Source organism: Moschus berezovskii, chromosome 2, assembly GCF_049115385.1.
Source record: "Moschus berezovskii isolate FMDL1 chromosome 2, NW_MosBer_1.0, whole genome shotgun sequence".
Taxonomy (NCBI): domain Eukaryota; kingdom Metazoa; phylum Chordata; class Mammalia; order Artiodactyla; family Moschidae; genus Moschus; species Moschus berezovskii.
Window position 1 is genome coordinate 75,652,998 of NC_142461.1, and position 8,478 is coordinate 75,661,475.

An 8,478-nucleotide genomic window follows, 5' to 3' on the forward strand; every position below is an offset into this window, starting at 1 on the left:
GTGAGAGGCGATTGACAGCAGTGTGTTGTGCCAGAAAGCATTGAACTTATAGGAACACTTCAGCAAGGGAAATGAGTGAAGCACATCATTTACTGCAAGTTAGGGAGGTTACACAGATTCTGGAATGAGTTTGGACTGAAAAATGAAGAAGTTACTGGAGAGGCTGTCTGCTGCAAAGAAGCTACTGCTGCTTTTCAGCAGAGGTGAAGTTAATTAAGGAGAAAAACCACAGTCACATAAATTTTATTACAATGTATTGTTTTAATTGTTCTATTATTAGTTATGGTTGTTAATCTCTTACTGTCTCTACAAATTAAACTTTATCAAAAGTATGTATGTATGTATAGGAAAAAAGATAGTGTATATAAAGTTTGCTTCTGTCTACTGCTTCAGACATCCCCTAGAGGTCTTGGAATGTATCTCCCATGAGTAAGAGGGGACTACTGTATTTGTCTTGCTCTCTCTGACTTATTTAACTTAGCTTAATACCGTCAAGGTTCATCCATGTGGTTGCAAGATTGCATTTTTTTTATGGCTAAATAATACTCTATTGTATATTACCACAGCTTTTTTATCTGTTTATCCATTGATGGACATTTGGGCTGTTTCCATATCTTGGCTATTGTACATAGTGCTGCAATGAGCTCAAACCTTTCTTAACTAATTTGAGATTCACATATCACTCTTGCATCTTACTTTATCCAAAATGCTCTCCTGTACAACTTCTGCTCGCCCTGAGCTAGACACTTGTTATTTAAGTAAATAGAACACTAGATTTTCTTTCTTTGTAAACTCAGCCGTTTCTTTGAAATACTGATCTAGGATATGTGTGTAACTCTTTGTTATTTTACATGTTCCCATTATTAGAAAAAGGATGAGTTAGATGTAAGAGTGGTACTGTCACGAGACCTCATAGCACATTTTTGTCAATGGCTTTGCACAGCTCTAGTGTTTAGGAGACCTCAGTTTTGAAAGCCCAAGAGTTTGTTTTTGTAGGCTCACATAAAGCAAATACTCAGGGCATATATGTTAATGAAGTTTATGGAGACTGAATATGTGAATGTCAGTTACTGTGAGAGTTGAGTTCTGCTCCTGTCACCATGAATAGTGTATTCTCTTCAGGTTAATCTGCACGGACTAGTCCAGTTGTAATTAGAAGGCTGTTGGTTAAGCAGGGCTTCAGATTAAGGTGAGTTTGGTTGGATAGATGGTCTGCTAGGAAGATACCTGTCATAGGCAAGGAAATGGTCAAATCTGTAGTCCTGGGCAGAATGTTTCCTCTGTTACTGAGACTGGCACGATGGGCACTACTGCTTGCCTCCAAGGTTAGGTTCTCAACTTTCCCAATTGTTAAAAAACTTTCTCATTAAGTTCAAAAAAGATCAGTAATAGTGCTTTGGATGTAGGTGCACATAAGAGTCCCTTGCTATAACTCAGCAGTACCGTAGCAGTTTGCAGCCCATAGTCTGGTAATCCATGCTGCAGCCTAACAATCCTGCTTCTCTTTGTAGACTTGGTCCAGTTAGGGCTCAGATTATGTACCCAGGTTCTTTGGATACTATTGAACTCTGGAATCATGTTTACAGATTTATTCCCAAGCGTGGATAATTGCATCATATGTGTGCACAAGGACATACACATAAGCTTTACTTCTCACTCCCAAAGTGTAGTCTTTTTACCACTGCTGAGGAGAGGGTCAGGGGCTCCCTGTTTGCTTGAAATGCCGCCACATTTGATGTATACCAATAGGGCAAATATCCCAGAGTATGTCAAGGTGCAGCTATTATATCTTTCTTTTGAAAAAAAGGAAAGTTAGCTCTTCTTACTTTTAATTAAGTGTCTAAATTGGCGTGGTATTCATAACAGCTTCTTTTTGTTGAAAAGCTAAACCATGACCAAGAATCATCAGCTGGTCTCATTTCTGGTTTATTTCTGGATGGAGTTTTCCTGTGTTTTTCTTTTTCTTTCTTTTTTCTTTGAAATGTAGTTCGGTGTTGACGTAAGTTTAACAGTTAAAAAAAAAAATTTTTTTTTTTTTTTAATTTTTTGTTTTGGTTACATCAGGTCTTAGTTGTGGTGCATGGGTTTAGCTGCCCCATGGCATATGGGAAGTTAGTTTCCTGACCAGGGATCAAACCAGCATCCCCTGCATTGGAAGGCAGATTCCTTACCACTGAACCACCAGGGAAGTCCCAACAGTAATTTTTAAATTTACTTTTTTCAGTAAAAGGAACCCTGTTCAAAGGGATTATTGGTGACCTGTTAGAGAGGAAGGAGATTAAGGAGTTATCACTTGGGTGCTCAGGGAACAGTTTGCATGTAGGGAAGCAGCTCAAGGAGATTAAAGGTCTAACCACTGAGTCCTGGGGTGTCTTTGCCCTCAAAGCCAAAGAATGTACAAGGAAACAGCAAAGGGAAGACTTCCCATTCTTCTATCTCCTCCCCAGGAGTCCTGATCTTAACAAAGTTCACCTCTGTACACTCAGTTGCACAAGCCAGAAACTTGAGCATTGTATTTTCTCTGTCCCCTAATCTGACCATTCACAAGTCCTGTAGATTTTACTATGGATGCTAGTTTTTAAATTTCTGTTGGCTTAATATTCTTGAGTTTATGGACCAGGCTTGCTTTACTCTGTACCACAGGAAGGAGCAAGTAAGAATAGGTGGTAATGTCTGCTAGCTAAACTAATTCAGAATGTGGAAGACGTTTTAAATATTATACAGTCAGAAATAGGTGATATGTCAAAGTGAACTCTAGAGCCAGACTGCTTACTTCAGATTCTTCTCTGAAGCTCACTAGTTGCATACCCTTGGGCAAGTTACTTAATCTACCTGTGTCTCCATTTTCTCAACTCTGAAATAGGGATACTTAATACTACTTGCCTCATAGGAAATGCTTAGAACCTAACTATCACATAGTAAAGTGTTAGCTTTTGGTCCTTTTGTTGTTTTTGTTCAAGAATGAAAAGAATCTGTTCCTCAGCTGATGAATTTGATTCTGTTAATTGTTAACAGCTCTTTTACTCAATAGGGTATTTGAGATGAGTCATTTTAAGATATAGCAATTAAATTATCTTTATTATCCTTACTCTCTTCCACTCAAACTTGTGTTCCACCATTTGATTCTGGATTAATTCTGTCTTTGTTAATGAGTTAAGTGAGCTGAATGTTACGTAGGATCATAAAGCATTTGCTGAAGTGTTACTTTGCATACGTGATGATGTCTGTGATGCTGCCTTGGCAAAGAATTATCTTTTGTCGTTAGTGATTAGATGACTGCATCATCATTGGTTACCTTCTGCCCTTCAGAAGTCTATTTGGTGTAGTTTGGGTCTCCCGCACTGCAGCCATATTCTTTACCTCCTGAACCACCAGGGAAGCCCCAATTATCAGCTAAGAAGGGAGTGATCAGCCCTGGGAAAATTGGTTCATATAACCAAATGGATAGAAAACTTCAGGGCAGCAGGGAGGGGTGTAGTTACTAATTACATTATGCATCCCACACCTACTCCAGGAATAAGAATCAGTATCCCTTTACAGCTCTGTGGTTCTTCCAGAGTTGTAGAAATGAGCGTGAGAAGAAAGAAATTAAGTAATTCTCAGACGCTGTTGTATAATAAAGCTTCTTGCCAGCATTGCCAGAGGCCTTGTTGTTCTTACATGGTATCAGATGTGTGTTTTCATTATTCTAAGTCCCCTGGCTTTTGATTCCACTTTGTTGTCTCATTTTCAGAACTTTTTTTTTATAAATTTATTTGAACACCTGTGCTGTGCTTAGTCGCGCAGTTCTGTCCGACTCTTCGGGACCCCATGGACTGTACCCTGCCAGGCCCCTCTGTCCATGGGATTCTCCAGGCAAGAATACTGGAGTGGATAGCCTTTCCCTCCTCCAGGGAATCTTCCGAACCCAGGTCTCCTGAATTGCAGGCGGATTCTTTACTGTCACAACTATTTTTGACATATATGTCCTTTGAGAAGACTCGTTTAGGCAATGACTTTATCAAAAACTACCTCACTACCCCTCAAAAAAAGTCAGTGTATACTTTATTAGCATTCTTTGACTCATTTCTTTTGAGCCCAACGATGACTATACATTGTTCTTTAAAACAGATTCATACTACCAGAATTTCTAGAATCAGTATGTATTTCTAAGTTAATCAGTAGTATAAAATGGTTTTTGGAAATTGTTTCTCAAATATAGATAAATTACACTTCATCAAATTAGAAGTTTTGTATTTCAAAGGACACCACTAAGAAATGGAAAAGAAAAAACCTAGAAAGGGAGAAAATATTTGGGATATTTATCTGGCAAGGGATTTATATACAGAAAATACATAAAAAATTCTCTTAACAACTCAGTAGTTAAAGACACGTAACTTAATTTTAAAATGGATAAATGAGCTGAATGAATAGAGATTTTTCCAAAGAAGGTATGCATACAGACAATAAGTACATTGAAAAATACTCAACATCATTAGCCATCAATGGAAATATAAATCAAAGGCACAGAGAGGTACCACTTCATACTCACCAGGATGATTGTAATTGAAAAGACAGTAATAAATACTATCAGGGATATATAAAATTGGAACCCTCACACACTCCTGATGGGCATTTAAATTGTACATCCACTTGGAAAAATACAGTTACTATTTGACCCAACAATTTGACTCTTAGGTATATAACCAATAAAAGTGAAAACATGTCCACACAAAAATTCATGATGAATGTTCATAACATATTCATAGTAGCTAAAAGAAATAACCCAGGTGTCCATCAACTGACAGAAAGCAATTTATTTGAAATTTGCTGAATAGGGAAATCTATAGAAACAGTAGATTAGGGATTGTCTAGGGGTAGGTGGTAGATGGAGGGATTAGGAGATGAAAACTGAATAGTACAGGTTTTCCTTATGGGACGATTTTTACATTCTGAAATTGATTGTGGTGATAGTTACACAGCTCTGTGAATATACTAAAAGTTACTGAATTGTATATTTAAATAGGCAAATTATATGATACGTGAATTATATCTCAGTAAAGCTGTCACCAAATATAAATGTCAAAGACTTCCAGGTAGCTGAAGACAATGATGGTCTTCTCGCTGCTGCTTCCCAATTTTCCTTCAAAAAACAGAACAGTAAAAAGAAAAATTTAAAGACATAGCATAACTTGAGAGAATTTAAAACTTCAAAATAACTTGAAACAAACCAACAAAAAATCACCAAATTCTGCATGTGATCTCTCACACTCTTACTCCATTCCTGCCTGCCATAAAACTTTGTGGCAAGCAAAGGCCAAAAAATAAAAGTCGAGGGGAGGTCAGCCAGGTGGCTCAGCTGGTAAAGAACCTGCCTGCCAGTGCAGGAGACACAAGAGACTCAGATTCAACCCCTGGGTCAGGAAGATCCCCTGGAGAAGGGAATGGCAACCTGCTCCAGTATTCTTGCCTGGAAAATTGCCATGAACAGAGAAGCCAGGCGGGCTATAGATCTTGGAGTTGCAAAGAGTCAGACACGACTGAGCACACATGCACACCGTCATAAAAAAGACTGAAATTCTATCATTTGCAGCAGCATAGATGGACCTAGAGGGTGTTATGCTTAGTGACATACGTCTGACAGGGAAAGATAAATAGTCTCTTATCAGTTATTTGGAATCTAAAAGATAAAGCAAACCAGATGTATATAACAAACTGGAAGCAGACTCACAGATGTAGAAACAAATGGTAGTAACCAGTGGGGGGAGGAGAGGGGGGTGATGATGGGACAGGAGATTGAGAGATGTAAACTACTATATATAAAATAAATAATCAACAAAGATACAGCATACAGCACGGGAGAACTTAGCCATCACTAACTTTAAGTGGAGTATAATCTATTAAAATGTTGAATCAATAGTTGTACACCTGAAAATAATATAATATTGTAAATCAGCTATACTTCAATTGAAAAAAAAGGAGGCGGCAAAACAGAGGGATGCTAAACTTGATTTGAACACTCAGCCAGAAGTTTACCTTGAAAAATCTAGAAGAAGAAAAAAATCTAGATTGGAACAAGAACTCTAAGGAAGGGACTTAAAAATACATGCAGTTCGAAGTGGCAGCCTTCAAAATTCATAGCTTCTAGAGGAGACAAAAAGGCACATAAAAAAGAGAGAAATACCCTTCAGCAGGTAAAGGGAGAATAAAGCAAAGGGAGAAAATTCGTAATGCAGCAAGACAGAGAACCACAAAATTGTGAATTCATAACCAACTTCTCCCCTCAGAATAAAACAACTGGCTGAAATATTTGGACTTTGCAATATCAACAGAAGAGGGCACCATTAAAATAGGAATCTGTAAAACATCCCAATAAAGTAGTGTGCAAATGAGAAATTCATAGCAATAAGCAGATTTATCTGTAAAGGTGAAAATAAGTGAGGTAAATTTCTAGCTCAAAATCTAGGAAAACAGCAACAAAGTAAACCTAAAGAGAGTACAAGGAAGGAAATAATAAAGATAGAAAGTAGGAAGTAATGTAGAGAATAGAAAACCAGTAGACCTAATTAATCTATACTATGTTTTTTTTAATTATCAAATTAGGCAAATTACTCGCTATCTTGATCATGTAAAGGAAGAAAGCAAAAATATGCAAAGTAAGATAACAAGGTTGAAAATGGTTATTGAAAACAATTTTTTATTTTAAAAAGTCACAAGATAAGGAATTCCCTGACGGTCCAGTGGTTAGGACTTCGTGCTTTGACTGCCGAGGGCCTTGGTTCAGTCTCTAGTCGGACAACTAAGATCCTGCAGGCCAAAAAAAGAGACCATACATACAGCTGCTAAAAAAAAACATGGGTTTTTCTTTAACCTTGGTTTAGGAAAAGACTTTCTCACTGTGACTCTTAAAGACACCCTTGCATATGCACAAGTTTATTCATTGGGGAGTGTTTGTAATTGCAAAATATTGAAAATAACCTAAATGTTCATACAGGAGAATGACTGCATAAATTATGGTACAGCCACACAATGAAGGATTATGCAGTTGTAAGGAAATGAGGAAAGTCTCTGAACTGTTAAGGTGCAAGTAAGAGAAAAGAGTAAAGTACAAATAGTATCTGTAGTAGGCTACACTTCATGTAAGAAGGGAGATATATCAATATATACATGTATCTGCTTATTCCTGCAAAATAATGCAGGAATGATAAACTAGAAGCTAATAAAATTGCTTTCCTATAGGTAAGGGGGTCACAGTGGGGTAGAAAGATCAGCAATAGTAGAAACAAGACACTGGGGAGGAAGGGGAGCAACATTTTTTGTATAGTTCTGACTCTTAGAACTCTTAATTTTTCACAAAGCCTCCAGAAATAAGTAAAAGTCAATCTGGATGTGTGTTTGGTAGGTGGTGATTCTAAAATGGAATATAAACAAACACTAACAGATGAACCTTACTGTATTACAAATGAATAACAAAATCACTGACCTGAGTGGGGAAGAAAGGAACTAAGTAAGTTTGGATACCAGGGTTTTGATTATGTGCTGGAGGGCTGCAGAGTGGAAGAACAGATGTTGCACGCTGTGTGGCCAAAGTGTTTCTCACAGAAGTGTTGTTTCCATTCCATTCCATTCAGTCGCTCAGTCGTGTCCGACTCTTTGCGACCCCGTGGACTGTAGCCTACCAGGCTTCTCCGTCCATGGGATTCTCCAGGCAAGAATACTGGAGTGGGTTACCATTTCCTTCTCCAGGGGATCTTCCCGACCCAGGGATCGAACCCGGGTCTCCCGCATTGGAGGCAGACGCTTTAACCGATTTCTGAAACTGTCCCTGAGTCTGAACAAATAAGTGAATATATTGTGTCAACAGATAATGAATGTACAGTTTTTCTATGCTGGATAAAGAAGCTACAGATAAGGAAATAAGCAATTATGAACCCTGTTTTCTTTGCAGTTGGAGATACCCATAGGAACCCATGGTTTTTCATATATATGCAGATGCAGAATTCAGAAATAAATATAGACATGTGAATATATATGTTAATACACATATGTACATGTCTTGGTTCTGTCCTGAGAGGGGCAAAAAGCAGTGAGATCCTAGTAACAGTAAACATGTTAGTGCCTAGATCTTCTCTAAATAGCTTTCTCCAGAAAAAGGAACTGTGGTTCCTGGGAGAAACGGTTGAGTCTGAGGCTGGGGTAGGGAAAATAACAAGATAAAGCTGGAACATCATATGGTACCAGAAAGTCACTTTAAAAATGGGACTGTTGGATTTTAACCCACAACAAAATACATTTCTCATACATAAAAATAAATAGATGAATTGAGAGAAGGGACAGCACTTTCTTACAGTGGAATTCCAGGGAAATTAAAGTCACCAGTAGGCAAATAGCACTGTGGTAATTATTGCATGCAAGAACTTTCAATGAATGCTAAAATTCGAGAAATTATAATGAGAAACAAGATATTTTCAGAGTCATAAAATACTTCCCCACAAGATG